The sequence below is a fragment of the Rattus norvegicus genome, chromosome 5, assembly GCF_036323735.1.
Source record: "Rattus norvegicus strain BN/NHsdMcwi chromosome 5, GRCr8, whole genome shotgun sequence".
NCBI lineage: Eukaryota > Metazoa > Chordata > Mammalia > Rodentia > Muridae > Rattus > Rattus norvegicus.
In genome coordinates this window covers 7124819-7145948 of record NC_086023.1, presented here as the reverse complement: position 1 = coordinate 7145948, position 21130 = coordinate 7124819, and the positions used below count along the sequence as shown (strand labels likewise).

The following is a 21130-nucleotide window of genomic DNA, read 5'->3' as shown; positions in this document are numbered from 1 at the left end:
AACAAAAAGGACCATAGAAAGAATCAACAGAACCAAAAGTTGGTTCTTTGAGAAAATCAACAAGATAGATAAACCCTTAGCCAGACTAACGAGAGGACACAGAGAGTGCGTCCAAATTAACAAAATCAGAAATGAAAAGGGAGACATAACAACAGATTCAGAGGAAATTCAAAAAATCATCAGATCTTACTATAAAAACCTATATTCAACAAAACTTGAAAATCTTCAGGAAATGGATAATTTCCTAGACAGATACCAGGTACCGAAGTTAAATCAGGAACAGATACACCAGTTAAACAACCCCATAACTCCTAAGGAAATAGAAGCAGTCATTAAAGGTCTCCCAACCAAAAAGAGCCCAGGTCCAGACGGGTTTAGTGCAGAATTCTACCAAACCTTCATAGAGGACCTCATACCAATATTATCCAAACTATTCCACAAAATTGAAACAGATGGATCACTAGCGAATTCCTTCTACGAAGCCACAATTACTCTTATACCTAAACCACACAAAGACCCAACAAAGAAAGAGAACTTCAGACCAATTTCCCTTATGAATATCGATGCAAAAATACTCAATAAAATTCTGGCAAACCGAATCCAAGAGCACATCCAAACAATCATCTACCATGATCAAGTAGGCTTCATCCTAGGCATGCAGGGATGGTTTAATATACGGAAAACCATCAACGTGATCCATTATATAAACAAACTGAAAGAACAAAACCACATGATCATTTCATTAGATGCTGAGAAAGCATTTGACAAAATTCAACACCCCTTCATGATAAAAGTCCTGGAAATAATAGGAATTCAAGGCTCATACCTAAACATAGTAAAAGCCATATACAGCAAACCAGTTGCTAACATTAAACTAAATGGAGAGAAACTTGAAGCAATTCCACTAAAATCAGGGACTAGACAAGGCTGCCCACTCTCTCCCTACTTGTTCAATATAGTTCTTGAAGTTCTAGCCAGAGCAATCAGACAACAAAAGGAGGTCAAGTGGATACACATCGGAAAAGAAGTCAAAATATCACTATTTGCAGATGATATGATAGTTTATTTAAGTGATCCCAAAAGTTCCACCAGAGAACTACTAAAGCTGATAAACAACTTCAGCAAAGTGGCTGGGTATAAAATTAACTCAAATAAATCAGTAGCCTTCCTCTACACAAAAGAGAAACAAGCCGAGAAAGAAATTAGGGAAACGACAGCCTTCATAATAGACCCAAATAATATAAAGTACCTCGGTGTGACTTTAACCAAGCAAGTAAAAGATTTGTACAATAAGAACTTCAAGACACTGAAGAAAGAAATTGAAGAAGACCTCAGAAGATGGAAAGATCTCCCATGCTCATGGATTGGCAGGATTAATATAGTAAAAATGGCCATTTTACCAAAAGCGATCTACAGATTCAATGCAATCCCCATCAAAATACCAATCCAATTCTTCAAAGAGTTAGACAGAACAATTTGCAAATTCATCTGGAATAACAAAAATCCCAGGATAGCTAAAACTATCCTCAACAATAAAAGGACTTCAGGGGAATCACTATCCCTGAACTCAAGCAGTATTACAGAGCAATAGTGATAAAAACTGCATGGTATTGGTACAGAGACAAACAGATAGACCAATGAAATAGAATTGAAGACCCAGAAATGAACCCGCACACCTATGGTCACTTGATTTTTATGAAAGGAGCCAAAACCATCCAATGGAAAAAAGATAGCATTTTCAGCAAATGGTGCTGGTTCAACTGGAGGGCAACATGTAGAAGAATGCAGATCGATCCATGTTTATCACCCTGTACAAAGCTTAAGTCTAAGTTGATCAAGGACCTCCACATCAAACCAGATACACTCAAACTAATAGAAGAAAAACTAGGGAAGCATCTGGAACACATGGGCACTGGAAAAAATTTCCTGAACAAAACACCAATGGCTTATGCTCTAGGATCAAGAATCGACAAATGGGATCTCATAAAACTGCAAAGCTTCTGTAAGGCAAAGGACACTGTGGTTAGGACAAAACGGCAACCAACAGATTGGGAAAAGATCTTTACCAATCCTACAACAGATAGAGGCCTTATATCCAAAATATATAAAGAACTCAAGAAATTAGACCGCAGGGAGACAAATTACCCTATTAAAAAATGGGGTTCATTGCTAAACCAAGAATTCACAGCTGAGGAATGCCGAATGGCTGAGAAACACCTAAAGAAATGTTCAACATCTTTAGTCATAAGGGAAATGCAAATCAAAACAACCCTGAGATTTCACCTCACACCAGTGAGAATGGCTAAGATCAAAAACTGTCCCGTGCGCGACTTCCCGCCGGCAGGAAGCACGCGGGTACATAGAAATCCTTATTGTGACCAACTTTATTAATGTCAGAAGAGGGAGCACCTGCAGCGCCAACATGGCGCGCTTATAAACACCCTAGTGCGGCGCACCCACACCTGATTGGTTGTTTATCCGTGATCTCATAAGGCACGCCCCAGAGTGGGCAAAGACCTGGCACGAAGGCACTCTTGCACATGCACACAGTTAACTTCCTGAAAGGGAGCCGGCTGGCTCGGTGAAGGCTGGCGCCAATCTTGTAATGGCGGAAGCTATCCTGGTCTTCTTCGTGGGGCGCAGTGGAAGCCAGCGCCATCTAGTGGTGGCGAATGTTATTGCGGCCCTCTACAAAAAACTCAGGTGAATGCTGGCGAGGATGCGGAGAAAGAGCAATATTCCTCCATTGTTGGTGGGGTTGCAGACTGGTACAACCATTCTGGAAATCAGTCTGGAGGTTCCTCAGAAAACTGGACATTGAACTGCCTGAGGATCCAGCTATACCTCTCTTGGGCATATACCCACAAGATGCCCCAACATATAAAAAAGACACGTGCTCCACTATGTTCATTGCAGCCTTATTTATAATAGCCAGAAGCTGAAAAGAACCCAGATGCCCTTCAACAGAGGAATGGATACAGAAAATGTGGTACATTTACACAATGGAATATTACTCAGCTATCAAAAACAATGACTTTATGAAATTCGTAGGCAAATGGTTGGAACTGGAAAATATCATCCAGAGTGAGCTAACCCAATCACAGAAAGACATACATGGTATGCACTCATTGATAAGTGGCTATTAGTCCAAATGCTTGAATTACCCTAGATGCCTAGAACAAATGAAACTCAAGACGGATGATCAAAATGTGAATGGTTCACTCCTTCTTTAAAAAGGGGAACAAAAATACCCTTGGCAGGGAAGAGAGAGGCAAAGATTACAACAAACACAGAAGGAACACCCATTCAGAGCCTGCCCCACATGTGCCCCATAAATATACAGCCACCCAAATAGACAAGATGGATGAAGAAAAGAAGTGCAGACCGACAGGAGCCGGATGTAGATCTCTCCTGAGAGACACAACCAGAATACAGCAATTACAGAGGCAAATGCCAGCAGCAAACCACTGAACTGAGAATGGGACCCCCGTTGAAGGAATCAGAGAAAGAACTGGAGGAGTTTGAAGGGGCTCGAGACCCCATATGTACAACAATGCCAACCAGAGCTTCCAGGGACTAAGCCACTACATAAAGACTATACATGGACTGACCCTGGACTCTGACCTCATAGGTAGCAATGAATATCCTAGTAAGAGCACCAGTGGAAGGGGAAGCCCTGGGTCCTACTAAGACTGAGCCCCCAGTGAACTAGACTGTTGGGGTGAGGGCGACAATGGGGGGAGGGTTGGGAGGGGAACACCCATAAGGAAGGGGAGGAGGGAGGGGGATGTTTGCCCGGAAACCGGGAAGGGGAATAACACTCGAAATGTATATAAGAAATACTCAAGTTAATAAAAAAAAAAAAGAGAGAGAGAAAATCAACTAGATAGATAAACCCTTATCCAGACTAAGGAGAGGACACAGAGAGTGTGTCCATATTAACAAAATCAGAAATGAAAAGGGAGACATAAATACAGATTCAGAGGAAATTCAAAAACTCATCAGATCCTACTATAAAAGCGTATATTCAACAAAACTTGAAAATCTACAGGAAATGGAAAATTTCCTAGACACATACCAGGTACCGAAGTTAAATCAGGAACAGATAAACCAGTTAAACAACCCCATAACTCCTAAGGAAATAGAAGCAGTCATTAAAGGTCTCCCAACCAAAAAGATCCCAGGTCCAGATGGGTTTAGTGCAGAATTCTATCAGACCTTCATAGAAGACCTCGTACCAATATTATCCAAACTATTCCACAAAATTGAAACAGATGGAGCACTACCGAATTCCTCCTATGAAGCCACAATTACTCTTATACCTAAACCACACAAAGACCCAACAAAGAAAGAGAACTTCAGACAAATTTCCCTTATGAATATCGACGCAAAAATACTCAATAAAATTCTGGCAAACCGAATCCAAGAGCACATCAAAACAATCATCCACCATGATCAAGTAGGCTTCATCCCAGGCATGCAGGGATGGTTTAATATACGGAAAACCATCAACGTGATCCATTATATAAACAAACTGAAAGAACAAAACCACATGATCATTTCATTAGATGCTGAGAAAGCATTTGACAAAATTCAACACCCCTTCATGATAAAAGTCCTGGAAATAATAGGAATTCAAGGCCCATATCTAAACATAGTAAAAGCCAAATACAGCAAACCAGAAGCTAACATTAAATTAAATGGAGACAAACTTGAAGCAATCCCACTAAAATCAGGGACTAGACAACGCTGCCCACTCTCTCCCTACTTATTCAATATAGTTCTTGAAGTTCTAGCCAGAGCAATCAGACAACAAAAGGAGGTCAAGGGGATACACATCGGAAAAGAAGAAGTCAAAATATAACTATTTGCAGATGATATGATAGTATATTTAAGTGATCCCAAAAGTTCCACCAGAGAACTACTAAAGCTGATAAACAACTTCAGCAAAGTGGCTGGGTATAAAATTAACTCAAATAAATCAGTAGCCTTCCTCTATACAAAAGAGAAGCAAGCGGAGAAAGAAATTAGGGAAACAACAGCCTTCATAATAGACCCAAATAATATAAAGTACCTCGGTGTGCCTTTAATCAAGCAAGTAAAAGATCTGTACAATAAGAACTTCAAGACACTGAAGAAGGAAATTGAAGAAGACCTCAGAAGATGGAAAGATCTCCCATGCTCATGGATTGGCAGTATTAATATAGTAAAAATGGACATTTTACCAAAAGCAATCTACAGATTCAATGCAATCCCCATCAAAATACCAATCCAATTCTTCAAAGAGTTAGACGGAAAAATTTGCAAATTCATCTGGAATAACAAAAAACCCAGGATAGCTAAAGCGATCCTGAACAATAAAAGGACTTCAGGGGAATCACTATCCCTGAACTCAAGCAGTATTACAGAGCAATAGTGATAAAAACTGCATGGTATTGGTACAGAGACAGACAGATAGACCAATGGCATAGAATTGAAGACCCAGAAATGAACCCACACACCTATGGTCACTTGATTTTTGACAAAGGAACCAAAACCATCCAATGGAAAAAAGGTAGCATTTTCAGTAAATGGTGCTGGTTCAACTGGAGGTCAACATGTAGAAGAATGCAGATCGATCCATGCTTATCACCCTGTACAAAGCTTAAGTCCAAGTGGATCAAGGACCTCCACATCAAACCAGACACACTCAAACTAATAGTAGAAAAACTAGGGAAGCATCTGGAACACATGGGCACTGGAAAACATTTCCTGAACAAAACACCAATGGCTTTACGCTCTAAGATCAAGAATCGACAAATGGTATCTCATAAAACTGCAAAGCTTCTGTAAGGCAAAGGACACTGTGGTTCGGACAAAACGGCAACCAACAGATTGGGAAAAGATCTTTACCAATCCTACAACTGATAGAGGCCTTATATCCAAAATATACAAAGAACTCAAGAAGTTAGACCGCAGGGAAACAAATAACCCTATTAAAAAATGGGGTTCAGAGCTAAACAAAGAATTCACAGCTGAGGAATGCCAAATGTCTGAGAAACACCTAAAGAAATGTTCAACATCTTTAGTCATAAGGGAAATGCAAATCAAAACAATCCTGAGATTTCACCTCACACCAGTGAGAATGGCTAAGATCAAAAACTCAGGGGACAACAAATGCTGGCGAGGATGTGGAGAAAGAGGAACACTCTTCCATTGTTGGTGGGATTGCAGACTGGTACAACCATTCTGGAAATCAGTCTGGAGGATCCTCAGAAAATTGGACATTGAACTGCCTGAGGATCCAGCTATACCTCTCTTGGGCATATACCCAAAAGATGCCCCAATATATAAAAAAGACACGTGCTCCACTATGTTCATTGCAGCCTTATTTATAATAGCCAGAAGCTGGAGAGAACCCAGATGCCCTTCAACAGAGGAATGGATACAGAAAATGTGGTACATCTACACAATGGAATATTACTCAGCTATCAAAAACAACGAGTTTATGAAATTCGTAGGCAAATGGTTGGAACTGGAAAACATCATCCTGAGTGAGCTAACCCAATCACAGAAAGACATACATGGTATGCACTCATTGATAAGTGGCTATTAGCCCAAATGCTTGAATTACCCTAGATGCCTAGAACAAATGAAACTCAAGACGGATGATCAAAATGTGAATGCTTCACTCCTTCTTTAAAAGGGGAACAAGAATACCCTTGGCAGGGAAGAGAGAGGCAAAGATTAAAACAGAGACTGAAGGAACACCCATTCAGAGCCTGCCCCACATGTGGCCCATACATATACAGCCACCCAATTAGACAAGTTGGATGAAGCAAAGAAGTGCAGACCGACAGGAGCCGGATGTAGATCGCTCCTGAGAGACACAGCCAGAATACAGCAAATACAGAGGCGAATGCCAGCAGCAAATCACTGAACTGAGAATAGGACCCCCGTTGAAAGAATCAGAGAAAGAACTGGAAGAGCTTGAAGGGGCTCGAGACCCCATATGTACAACAATGCCAAGCAACCAGAGCTTCCAGGGACTAAGCCACTACCTAAAGTCTATGCATGACTGACCCTGGACTCTCACCTCATATGTAGCAATGAATATCCTAGTAAGTGCACCAGTGGAAGGGGAAGCCCTGGGTCCTGCTAAGAGTGAACCCCCAGTGAACTAGACTGGTGGGGGGAGGGCGGCAATGGGGGGAGGGTTGGGAGGGGAACTCCCATAAGGAAGGGGAAGGGGGAGGGGGATGTTTGCCCGGATACCGGGAAAGGGAATAACACTCGAAATGTATATAAGAAATACTCCAGTTAATAAAAAAAAATAAAATGTAAAAAAAAAAAAAAGATGGTCTCTGTGACGAGGGCTGATTACTTGTCTGCCATGATAATTTTGCCTGTGAAGCAGTTAGTGTTTCCAATTTATGAAATATCTGAAGGACATTCTGCATGTCCTCCTGCAATCTAATGAGCACTAGAGTGATAGGCTCATTAAGGCTGTCTCTGGACCCTCTGTCTGAACCCCAGTGTTCTCCATCACTTCCACTTCCTACTTGCCGACCCTCTTCTGACACTGGAAACGTCTTTGCTCTCTCTGCCTCTCTTCTCACGGTGCAGCACTCCACTGCTACTTCTGTCATTTTTTCCTCCGTGGTTCATTTTACCTTTTCCCTTGACTGCTACCATCTGCATTTTCCCAATGCTACTATTTCCAGGAGCTAGTAGAACAGAACTTTCCAAGTGTTGAGTAGGATTACCACCTAAGTAATACTTTTCTTGTCTAAATTGTTCCATAAAATCACAGTATACTTCACTATATGAATCACTTGTCAGATGATGTATTTCTTAAGCATCTTCACTGGGATCTTCATCTCAACACAAACAACAGTGCTTCCTGTCCACTGAGAGCAAAGATCTCCAGGATTTTTGTCTTCACTGCTTCTGGCACTCTGGAAAGAATCAGTATGAATGTCACAGTGTATATCCTGAGCAAAGCTATCTTTATAGCTCTTGGTAACAGTGATTTCCAAATTCTTATCTGTTGATTTCTTCATCATTTTCTTATCATCACAGCCACTCTGTTTTATAACTTTTTTTTTTTTAACTTGGCTGCTGGTTTGCCGTAAACTGCTTTTATTTATTTTTTCTCCATCTTTATTAACTTGGGTATTTCTAATTTACATTTCGATTGTTATTCCATTTCCCGGTTTCCAGGCCAACATCCCCCTAACCCCTCCACCTACCCTTCTATATGAGTGTTCCCCTACCCATTCTTCCCCCATTACCACCCTCCCCCCAACAATCATGTTCACTGGGGGTTCAGTCTTGGCAGGACAAAGGGCTTCTCCTTCCACTGGTGCTCTTACTAGGCTATTCATTGCTACCTATGAGGTTAGAGCCCAGGGTCAGTCCATGTATAGTCTTTGGGTAGTGGCTTAGTCCCTGGAAGCCCTGGTTGGTTGGCATTGTTGTTCATAAGGGGTCTCGAGCCCCTTCAAGCTTTCTCAGTCCTTTCTCTGATTCCTTCAATGGGGGTCCTCTTCTCAGTTTACTGGTTTGCTGCTGGCATTCGCCTATGTATTTGCTGTATTCTGGCTGTGTCTCTCAGGAGAGATCTACATCCAGTTCCTGTCAGCCTGCACTTCTTTGCTTCATCCATCTTGTCTAATTGGGTGGCTGTATGTGTATGGGCCACAAGTGGGGCAGGTTCTGTTCTACACTTTGCCTCCCTATTCCCTGCCAAGGGTATTCTTGTTCCCCTTTTAAAGAAGGAGTGAAGCATACACATTTTGGTCATCCTTCTTGAGTTTCATGTGTTCTGTGCATCTAGGGTAATTCAAGCATTTGGGCTAATATCCACTTATCAATGAGAGCATACCATGTGTGTTTTTCTGTGATTGGGTTACCTCACTCAGGATGATATTTTCCAGTTCCATCCATTTGCCTGTTCAGGCCAACAAGGCCATCCTCTGCTACCTATGCAGTTGGAGCCCTGGGTCAGTTCATGTATAGTCTTTGGGTAGTGGTTTATTTTCTGGGAGCTCTGGTGGGTTGGCATTGTTGTTCTTATGGGGTTGCAAGCCCCTTCTGCTCTTTCAATGCTTTCTCTAATTCCTCCAACAGGGATCCCATTCTTAGTTCAGTGATTTGCTGCTAGCATTCACCTCTGTTTTTGACATGCTCTGACTGTGACTCTGGAGACATCTATATCCGGTTCCTGTCCGTATGCACTTCTTAGCTTCATCAATATTATCTAGTTTTGGTGGTTATATATCTGGTCTACATATGGGGCAGGCTCTGAATGACTGTTGCTTCAGTCTTTGCTCCAAACTTTGCCTGTATATCCCCCCCAATGAATATTTTTCCCCCTTTTAAGAAAGGCTGAAGCATCCACATTTTGGTCATCCTTCTTCTTGAGCTTCATGTGGTCTGTGGATTGTATCTTGGTTAATTTGAGCTTTTGGGCTAATATTCACTTATCAGTGAGTGCATACAATGTGTGTTTTTCTGTGATTGGGTTACCTTACTCATGATGATATTTTCTAGATTGCTTTTGGCAAAATGGGATTTTTTTATTATATTAATCCTGCCAATCCATGAGCATGGGAGGTCTTTCAATCTTCTGAGATCTCTTCAGTTTCTTTCTTCAGAGACTTGAAGTTCTTGTCATACAGATCTTCCACATGCTTGGTTAAAGTCACACTGAAGTATTTTATATTATTTGTGACTATTGTGAAGGGTGTCATTTTCCTAATTTCTTTCTCAGCTTGTTAATCCTTTAGATAGAGGAAGGCTACTGATTTGTGTGAGTTAATTTTATACCTAGCCAGTTTAATGAAGTTGTTCATCAGGTTAAGTAGTTCTCTGGTGGAACTTTTGGGGTCACATAAGTATACTGTCATATCATGTGCAAATAGTGATATTTTGATTTCTTCCTTTCCAATTTGTATCCCTTTGACCTCCTTTTGTTTGATTTTCTGGCTACAATTTTGAGAAGTATATTGAGTAAATAGGGAGAGAGTGGACAGCCTTGTCTACTCCCTGATTTTAGTGGGATTGTTTCAAGTTTCTCTCCATTTAATTTAATATTAGCTACTGGTGTGCTGTATATGGTTTTTACTATGATTAGGTATGGGCCTTGAATTCCTGATCTTTCCAAGACTTTTAATACTAAGGGGTGTTGAATTTTGTCAAATGCTTTCTCAGCATGTATTCTTTTTTCTTTGAGTTTGTTTACATAGTGGATTAAGTTGATGGATTTCCATATATTGAGCCTTCCCTGCAACTCTGGGATCAAGCCTACTTGATCATGATGGATGATCATTTTGATGTGTTCTTGGATTTGGTTTGTGAGAATTTTATTGAGTATTTTTGTGTCAATATTCATAAGGAAAATTGGTCTGAAGTTCTCTTTCTTTGTTGGGTCTTTGTGTGGTCTAGGTATAAGAGTAAGTGTGGCTCTTTAGAAGGAATTTGGTAGTGCTCTGTCTGTTTCTATTTTATGGAATAGTTTGGAAAGTACTGGTATGAGGTTTTCTATGAAGGTCTGATAGAATTCTGCACTAAACCCATCTGTTCCTGGGCTCTTTTTGTTGGGAGACTTTTAATAACTGCTTCTATTTCTTTAGAAGTTATGGGGGTATTTAGATGGTTTATTTGTTCCTGATTTAACTTTGGTATCTGGGATTTATCTAGAAAATTGTCCATTGAATTTCCTCTGATTCTGTTGTCATATCTCCATTTTCATTTCTGATTTTGTTAATTTGGATATTCTCTCTTTGCCCTGTGGTTAGTCTGGCTAAGGGTTTATCTATCTTGTTGATTTTATCAAAGAACAAGCTCCTGGTTTTGTTAATTGTTTGTATAGTCCTTTTTGTTTCTACTTGATTGATTTCAGCCCTGAGTTTGATTATTTCCTGCCTTCTACTAATCTTGGGTGTATTTGCTTCTTTTTCTTCTAGAGCTTTTAGATGTCCTGTCAAGCTGCTGATGTATGCTCTCTCCTGTTTCTTTTTGCAGGTACTCAGAGTTATGTGTTTTCCTCTTAGCACTGGTTTCACTGTGTCCTATAAGTTTGGGTATGTTGTACCTTCATTCTCATTAAATTCTAAGAAATCTTTAATTTCTTTCTTTATTTCTTCCTTGAACAAGCTGTCATTGTGTAGAGCATTGTTCAACTTCCATGTACATGTGGGCTTTCTGTCATTATTGTTGTTATTGAAGACCAGCCTTAATCCATGGTCATCTGATAGGATGCATGAGATCATTTCTATCTTCCTGTATCTGTTGATGCCTGTTGAATCCAGGATTTTAATCCAAAACTAAATACTCTCAAGTATGATAAAAGTGAAATTAGAGAATAGGTTTAAAGTCATTGGCATAGGAAATGACTGTGAACAGGTCTCCTACAGCACAAGCATGAAGACAAACATGATGGTAATAAGTCCTTCGTACAGAAAAAAAATTAATTGAGCATCTAGGCAGCCTAAAGGATGCAAAAAATACTCATCAATTTAATATCTGGCAGAATGTTAGGATCTAAAATACACAAAGAACTGAAAACTAGACATCAAGAAAACAAGTAACCCCATTAATAAGTGACATATAAAACCAAACAGTTCTGAAACAATGAAAATGACTGGCCAAGAAATACTTGCAGAAAATCATTCCCCTGAAGGAAATACAAATTATAGCTACTTTGAGATTTCATTGTATCCTACTAAGAATGGTTAAGATCAATAAAACAAGTGACAGTTTATGCTGGTAAGGATGTGGGAAAAGGAAGTACTACTTCATTGCTGGTAGGAGTACAAACTGGTATAACCACTATGTGATCAGTATGAAGGTTCCTATGAAAGCTAAAAATATATCTACCACATGATATAACTATAAAACTATGGGGAGAAGGCGAGTCTTTTTCTATTCCCAGCATAGCCATGGCTTGTGGTTCCAAGAAACATCTGAAGTTCATAGCTGCTCCAAAACTTTGAATGCTGGATAAGGTGATTGATGGGTTTGTTCCTCTTCCATCCACCGGTTCTCACATGCTGAGAGAATGCCTGCTTCTGATCCTAAGGAACAGACTGGAGATGAAGTAAAAAAGATTTGCATGCAGCAATTCATTAAGATTGATGGGAAAGTCAGAACCTATATAACCTATCCTACTGGGTTTATGGATGTCATCAGCATTGACAAGACAGGAGAGAACTTCTGTCTGATCTATGACAACAAGGGTCTCCTTGCTGTTCATTGTATTACACCTGAGGAGGCCAAGTACAAGTTGTGCAAAGTGAGAAAGATCTTTTTGGGCACAAAAGGGATCCTTCATCTGGTGACCCATGATACTTGTACTATTTGATACCCTGATCCCCTCATCCAGGTGAATGACACCATTCAGATTGATTTGGAGACAGGCAAAATAACTGACTTCATCAAGTTCGATGCCGGGAATTGTGTATGGTGACTGGAGGTGCTAACTTGGGAAGAATTGGTGTAATCACCAATAGAGACAACTTGGCTCTTTTGATGTGGTTCATGTGAAAGATGCTAATGGCACCAGCTGTGCAACTCAGCTTTCCAACATATTTGTTATTGGCAAGAACAAGAAACCATGGATTCTCTTTCCCAAGGAAAAGTAATCCACCTCACTGTTACTGAAGAGAGATACAAAAGGTTAGCAGTCAAACAGAGCAGTGGGTAAAATGGTCTCTAGGAGACATGCTGGAGAAGTATTTGTCCTCTCATTACTTCAAGCCTTTCTAGGCAACATGCTAGATTAAACAGCATGATGAAACTTAAAAAAAGAAAAGGAAAAAGTAAAAGAAAAAGAAAAAGGAAAAAAAACCCTATGGGTATGTACCCAAAAGATTAGAGATTAATGGATAGATATTTTGTTATCCATTTCACTGCTGCTCTATAGCCAGACATTGGAAAGAAGCTAGGTGTCCATCAGTAGATGAATGGATGGTGATCAAAATGTGATACATTTATACAAGAGAATATTTTCTTCTATTAAGAAGAATAAATTTATGAAAATTTTAAGTAAGTGGTTTAAGCAGGAAGCAATCATCCTGAGTGAAGCAACTTGGACCCTTAAAAATAAACATGGCGGGCTGGAGAGATGGCTCAGCGGTTAAGAGCACTGACTGCTCCCCCAGAGGTCCTGAGTTCAAATCCCAGCAACCACATGGTGGCTCATAACCATCTGTAATAGTGTCTGATGCCCTCCTTCTGGTGTGTCTGAAAACAGCTACAATGTACTCATATAAATATAATAAATAAATGTTATATTTAAAAAAAATAAACATGGCAGGTTTCCCCTAATTTGTCTATGCTAGCATTATATCATTAGATATGTGTGTTTTATCTAGAATATCCACAGAGATTAGATAAGTAGCAAAGGAACAGAAAGAGGAGGGCTTCCACCATAAAAGGGGAAAGAGAATACAGTGTTGTAAAGGGATAAAGAAAATACTAAAATAGGAGAATTAAATGGGAAGAGCTATGTTGAGCAGGATAATCAGAAGCTTACACATATACTTTAGAAGCTCTCTCTCTCTCTCTCTCTCTCTCTCTCTCTCTCTCTCTCTCTCACACACACACACACACACACACACAAACAAACACACATACACTCACTAGGAGGAGAAGTGGGCAAAATGTCCCACCCTTAACATGTGTATGTGTGTTTGTGTGCATGTAAATTTAAATAGACGTACCGTAGAAGACAGTGTTCCAACTAGACATCATATCCTACCAACTAAAACGCCTAGTGCCAGAAATGAGTTACATATTTTTGAGTCATTAGCCAAAGGGTTAAGTTGTTGGCCATAGGCTCCTCCAAATATTTTGGGCTCTTTCTAGTGTTATTGAATGCCTTCCATAATGTGACAGGAGACTATATTGCTGAAGACACTATATACTTAGATCATTAAACATGGGGAAATTGAGCTGATGCCCAAGAAGCTTCATTACTAATGACTAATATTCATGGTGCTGGAAAACACTATACTCACTACTGGAGAAGAAGAATAATGATCTTTATCACCCAGGTAAAAACTCTGTGACTTACAATAGAGACTTATGTGTAAGATATATTGGTCCAATAGTGGCACAATGTTATGGGACTAACCAACTACTTTATAAATTGAACTGAAAACCCGTGAGACCAAGAACTTGAGGTTAGTTAGGTCATAGTTAGTAGATAGAAAAATATACTGCTATTATACGCTAAACACACATAGAATTAAAATTACTCCTAATGAGATACTGCTATAATACAGATCAGCACAACACTCAACCTTCAGTAGAGAAACTTCTATAGATGGTAACACAAAGAACCACACCTACACAATGTGAAGAGAATGGGATACTTTGGAGCACTCTGTCCTAAATGGGAGGTCTTTATCACACCCTTTCTTTCAAGACTCAGGTATGTATATGGAAGAGGAGGCAGAGATATTATAAGTGGTATATGGTAGTATGTAGGGAGTAGGTGGTACAGAGGTGGTAGATGAAACCAAAGAAACTACACACATTTTCTAAATGCAGAACAATTCTAAACAATCCTTTGATACACATATCAACTCACAGAGACTGTGAAAGTATGTACAAGACCAGCAAAGATTCAAGCTAGATAAAATCCTAACACAGAGGAGGAGAAGTAGGCAAAAGATCTTACTCCTATTTGTGATAGATGCTGGTAGAAGGAAAATCAGTTTTTGTCAATGGAGTGGCTCTGATATATCAACCACACTGCACAGCAGGCCTCATGTTCTGGAGTAATTGGTCAATAAAAAACAGTTTCCATATTTTCAATTATTTTATTATTGTTTTGAAAGAGAGAAAGTGCCTCGATTTGGTAGGTGAAGATGGAAGTAATATTTGGGAAGCATTGGTGGAGGGGAAAGATTATAAACAAAATAGATGAAAAAATTTTAAAAAGAAAAAAGAAATGTATTGGTAGTGTGTGTGTGTGTATGTGTGTGTGTGTGTGTGTGTGTGTGTGTGTGTGTGTGTCTTGCACACCACAGGCTACACTTAAAGGTCAGAGGATGACTTTGCAAGTTGGTTCTTTCTTTTATCAGGCTGCACAGCTGGTCCTTTTGCCTGTTGAACCATCTCACTGGTCTCCACACAACTAGTCTTTGACTAGTTAATGTTAGCTGCTAGTTGGGTGTGCACCTGTGTTCCCTTGGTTCAGCAGGCATGCATTTTGTATCTGGAATTATTGGGTCCTGTGCTGTGATGGTTAATATTTATAGTTAACTTAAAGGGATTTGGAATTGACTAGAGGACTCACCTCTGGCTGTCCCTGTGAAGGCATTTCTGGGAAGATTTAACTGAAGTAGAAAGACCAACCCTGAATTTAGGTAGCAACATCCCTAGGATCTTTAATAGAAAGGAGAAAGCAACTTATGCACCAGTATTCATCTCTCTGTGTTTTGTGATTGTGGACACAATGCAACCTTATGTTCCTAACACCATGCTTTCCTGATGTGATGAGCTGTGTCACCAAACCATGAGTCAAAAGGCCTCTCCTTCCTTAAATTGCTTTTGTCAAGTATTTTGTCAGCAAAAAATATACTGTATATACTAAATATCTCATATTATGCTAATTATATGTTTGTGTATTTACTACATTAATCTGGGGGAGAATTTGTATCTTAATGTCAGCTGTAGACTAGGAGCTTAATAAATGGGGAATGATGAGGCAATGATGTTTAAATTCTGTATGCAACAGACTTTATCATAACCATTTAACAGCAAACACAATATAGGCATTTAATATACTTGCTGTTTCAGTATTGTAGTTGAGTCTACTCACTTTAAAAAAACAGCCTTAGGTTCCACTTATGCCTTTATCCTTATTAAATATTGTCCTGACTAGGATTTTAGAGCTAGTGCCTGGATTGTAATATTCTCTGGTCCAGGGTATATCTTGGAATATGTTGAGATAGTTGTTTACTGGTGTAACTGGATGGAACACTCTGAAGTTCCTTTGGATTTATCTTATAATAGGTTATAGAAATAATAGAGCCTTTAAAGGAACAAGAAAAACACATCATTTGTAGATATAAATATACTGTGAACTCTCCTGTGGATCATCTATTAATATGATTTAAACTTCACACTATGGGCAGAGACTGAATATAAACATGGACACAGGAAGATTTTCCTTAAAGGGAAAGGCTTCTGGATGACTAAGCCTTCTCTCTTTAAACTCCAACTATTTCAGATAGAGTTGGATAGCAATTTTAGTAAAAGAAAATAATCATTTGCTTGAATGGCTCAGGCATTAGTTGCCTTTCTAATTTGTAATATAGTGTTTTGGGTTTAAGATCATTCTCACCCCTTCTCCAAATTCTTCATGGCCCCCACAGGCTCATACATTTGAATGCTTGATCATCAGGAAGTGGAACTCCTTGAGAGGGATTAGGAAGTATGGCCTTGTTGGAAGAAGTATGTTACCGGAGGTGAGATTTGGTTTTAAAAAATCCAGACTGATTCCACTGACTCTGACTTCCAGCTGGCTGTGGATCTGGAAGCAGAACTCTCAGATGCCTCTCTAGCACTGTTTCTGCTTGTGTGTCACCATAATTTTTACCATGATGGTAAGAACTAAATCTTTGAAACTATAAACAAGCCCCAATTACATTCTTTCTTTTATAAGAGTTGCTATTGTCATTCTTCATAGCAACAGGAAACTGACTAGGACAGAAGTTGGTACTGGTAGTGGTATATTCTTGTGACAGGCCTGGCCATGCTGCTTGTTAGCAGAATGTGGACTTTTGGGACTTTGGAGTAGGAAAGCAGTTGAAAACTGTACACTGGGCTTAATGGGCCATATTAATAAGAACTGCAAAGACAGTGGTACTGAGAGCTATGTAGATTATGAGGGCCCAGTTCAAAAGGTTTTAAAGGAAAAGAATATTAGTTAAGTGGCCTAGAGGCTATTGTTCTGATATTTTGGCAAAGAATGTGCTTGCTTTTTTGCCCTTGTCCAAAAAGCCTATTGAGGATAAATTGAAGAATTTTGGATTAATGATCTTGGCAGAGGAGATTGTAAGACAGCCTAATATTGACTGTGTTGGGTGGCTATTATTATTGAGTGTGTCATGTGGTTATTAGTGGCCACTCTTATGTATACGTATAATGAAAAGGAGCAAGCTAGGCAAGGCAAAACACAAAATGTGTTGGGCCCTACCTTGGGGTGTTCCAGAGGGTTATGGCAAGAAGTTGTTTACATGTTTGGCAGCTGCTCTCAGCCCCTGATTTGGGGCCTGGGACTTTCCATGACACGCTTTCCCCTCACCAAGTCTTTCAGCTTGTTGTTCTTAAGAAGTTGTTTACACTCCTGTTTTGGGGTCCGGACTTTCCACGATGCAGATTTTTCCTGTTTTCCTGGTTGGGGATTCTCACCTGCTCTATTATTTTTCCACAGTTTTTGCCTCTTGTATATAAGGAGATCTCAGTAAAACCCGGATGGCATTCTTTTAACATGAATGACCCGAGTGTGTGTTTCTTCTTAAATCTCGCAGGCCTATACCTGGTTCTCAGTGTTGTGATGATGCAGGCATCCTCAAAAAATGTACAGTATGAGGAGAAAAGGAGTGCCAGGAAATTTAATGGATTAAAGCTCAAAGAGATTAAAAAGCTTAAAGGAAAGCCTGGTCCTAAATGGAATAAAGGGAGTAGTGATTTCAGGGCAAGACCCCATCCAGCCAAGCTTCCAGTTTATAAAAAGAAATTAAAGAACAGCTTAAGCAGTGGGTGAATCATCAAAAAATAGGATGCTGATACAAATGTACTTAAATAAAGGAACCAAGTTCTAGTCCCAGCAAGCAACAGAACTTGGCAGATTTGGCCATATGGTTCTGCCTTTAGAGTCAAGGATATATGACAGAGGATATGGAATCTCCTTTTGCAACTAAGGAAAACCCTGGAGGCTGGGCATGTATCTGAGCTGTCTCTGCATGGAGGCCCAAAAGAGGCCATTGTGTGAAGCTACGAAGGTAAAGCCTGAATTAGTTTGGAGACCCTAAGATGTTGGAGTTGCCAGATGATATCTACCAAGAAAAGCTGCAGACCAGGTGTGGAAGTAGCCTAAAAGGGAGTTTGTTGTATAGTCAACAGAGTTGAAAGTAGTTGGAGATCTGAAGAACACTTTGAGATTAGACATGGAGATCCAGAACTTGGAGTGTGCCCTGTTGGCGTTTGGTCTTGCTTAGGTCCAGTATTCTGTCAGTATTTTCTTTTTTCTCTAGTTTGGATTGGTAATGTATATTCTGTGCCATTGTATTTTAGAAGTTTGTGACCTGCTTTTTAATTTTTGTTTTACAGGGACTACAGTTAAGAGATTTCTTTGAGGGGTTGGGGATTTAGCTCAGTGGGAAAGCGCTTTCCTAGCAAGTGCAAGGCCCTGGGTTGGGTCCCCAGCTGGTGGGGAGGGGGGAGTTTCTTTGAGTCTCAGAACAGACTTTGAACTTTGGGCTTTTAAACAGTGTTGAAAGTGTGGTAGACTAAGAGCACTTTGAAGTTGGACTGAATGCATGTTTACATTATGATCTGGCTACAAGTCTTTGGACTGGAATGTGGTGATTTGAATAAGAATAGCCCTGTAGGTTCATAAATTTGAATGCTTATTCATTAGGGAGTGGTACTTGTTGAGAGTGACTAGGAGGTGTGGTCTTGGAGTAGGTGTGGTCTTGATAGAGGAAGCAGAAGAAGCATGTCACTGGGGGTGGGCACAACCCAGTCCAGTGTCACTGTTTTCCTGCTACCTGTAGATCTGAGTGTAGAACTCTCAGATCTCTCTTCTGCATCATATCTTCATGCCACCATGTTTCCTGCCATGGTAATAATGGACTAAACTTCTAGAATTATAAGCCAGCTTCAACTAAATATTTTCTTTCATAAGAATTGCTATAGTCGTGGTGTCGTTTCACAGAAATACATGTACTTACATGAGTACCTATTTGTTCTTTTTTTAAAAATTATTTTAAAATTTATCTTATGTATATGAGTGCCCTGTGACTGTCTTCAGACACACCAAAAGAGGGCATCAGATTCCATTACAGATAGCTGTGAGCTACCATGTGGTTGCTGGGAGTTAAACTCAGGCCCTCTAGAAGAGCAGTCAATACTCTTAACTGTTGAGCCATCTCTCCAGCTCCAATTCTGTTTTTTCTTAAGCTTTCCTGCTGTTTTAATTATGTGTGTATGTGTATGGGGGGGCAGTGTTCTTATGCTCACTGTAATCTGTCTCTCTCTTTTTTTTTTTGTATAACATTTAAATTTTATGATTATGGTCAGACCTTTTTACATTTAACACAATGGAAATATTCATTGTTTTCCCCAACGGAAAAATTTCTGAATCATACTATGTTGCACGTAGAATAGAAATTAAAAAAATTCAGGTGCTTATTCAAGTTTCTAAAGATTGCAAATTACAAACCACTATTTTACTTCCAAAATCTGAAGTCATCAACATGATTCTGTAGTACTATGTTTCAGGCTTTACCTAAAAAGTCATTATTCAGATAAAGTAGTCAGTCCTCTTTTCCCCTTTTTTTTTTTTTTTTTTTTTTTTTGGAGCTGAGGACCGAACCCAGGGCCTTGCGCTTGCTAGGCAAGCGCTCTACCACTGAGCTAAATCCCCAACCCCTTTTTTTAAAAGTCTCTGTTCCACCACAACTTCCTGAGAGCTGTGAAGAAACTGCAGTCTTAGGTCAGCCACTAGACAGCACTGACAGTCTTGTAATAAGAGAAACCGGTGACTCGTTTTACTCCAATCACTTGGAGTCTGCTGATCTGATTAGAAGCCTTGACAAATGCTTGGTGGCGATTGCAGATAACTGCCAACCAAGCATATGGGAATAATACAGTAGCCCACCGTTTTGGGATCCGCTCTCCTACAAGAATAGAGGAACAAAAACATCTGTAAGTACGGTATCAAGAAAATAACTGTCCACAACCAGAAGGACAGGGAAAGTAACCGAGCCTTCAAGGAGTGTGTCCATGTGGTTCCTTCCCTTGACTCCTCAGAGTGCTGCTGAATGTGTTCCAAAGCCAACCTGTTGTAAATCTCATTGATTTAAAAAACATAATAAAACGCTGCTGCACTTGCTAGCAAATACAATCCCACTCCAATCCATCCCATCTGCTGACGGAAGTTCATCATTCTCCATGCTCTGTGCAGTGGTCCCGAAAATCTTGCTGTTCCCCCTGCAAGATTGCAAAAGTCATTCAGTTCTGAACAGTCAGGTGCCTTTGGCATTTCAGAACAAGCCTACTTAAGAGAAACCCTCTCGGTCGTGCAGATGAAGAAGGTGAGCACGGCCAGCGGGAGCAGGAGCTAGTAGTGATTAAACTCTGCGTGACTCCCGCTAGTCACGCAGCAAGGGTCACCCTCTGGAGCTCCAGGCATGGGAAACCACCTGGAGATGCCTGGCCACGGAACCTTCGGGCCCGCCCCCCACAGCTCCCACCACCTTGCCTGGGCTGGGCAATGGCATCAGGCCTGGCCTGCAGAGCCCAGAGCTCAGCTCCTGGCTAAACGCCAGGCCATCCTGACAGCCAAGCTGAGCCCTCACTGTCATCTCTTACTGCTGATTATTCTGTTTTTGTTGCTTTTGATTGTTAATACTGCATCCTCTATTTGCTACCCCTGTAAATTTCTCTTCCTTTTCCTTTATGAACTCCCTTGTTTGTGATTGTTGACACTACAGCTTAGTTATCCTTCTGCTATTTACTCTTTTTTATCATGAAGTTCTTTTTTTAAAAATAGATATTGTTTTGTTTACATTTCAAATGTTATTCCCTTTTCCAGTTTCCCGACATAAGCCTTGTATCCCCTCTCCCTTCCCTTCTTCTATAAGGCTGTTCCTCCTAACCACCCTCTATTCCAGACCCTGAGCCCCACAATATTACCCTACACTGGAGGGGCCAGCCTTGGCAAGACCAAGGGCTTCTCCTTCCGTTGATGCCCAACAAGGCCATCCTCTGCTACATATGCAGCTGGAGCCATGGGTTTATCCATGCGGACTCTTTGGGTAGTGGTTTATTTCCTGGAAGTTCTGGTTGGTTGGTATTGTTGTTCTTATGGGGTTGAAAGCCCCTTCAGTTCCTTAAATCCTTTCTC

At 40.2% G+C, this 21130-nt stretch overlaps 3 pseudogenes; 1 reads left to right on the top strand and 2 right to left on the bottom strand.

The window, feature by feature from the left end:
• Acbd5-ps2 (acyl-CoA binding domain containing 5, pseudogene 2) overlaps positions 1-11420 on the bottom strand; it is a 124085-nt pseudogene extending 112665 nt beyond the window's left edge.
• On the top strand, positions 11888-12781 carry Rps4x-ps8 (ribosomal protein S4, X-linked, pseudogene 8; annotated as a pseudogene).
• Positions 19654-20277, bottom strand: Tmem251-ps1 (Transmembrane protein 251, pseudogene 1; annotated as a pseudogene).
• Positions 20278-21130: the final 853 nt, after the last annotated feature.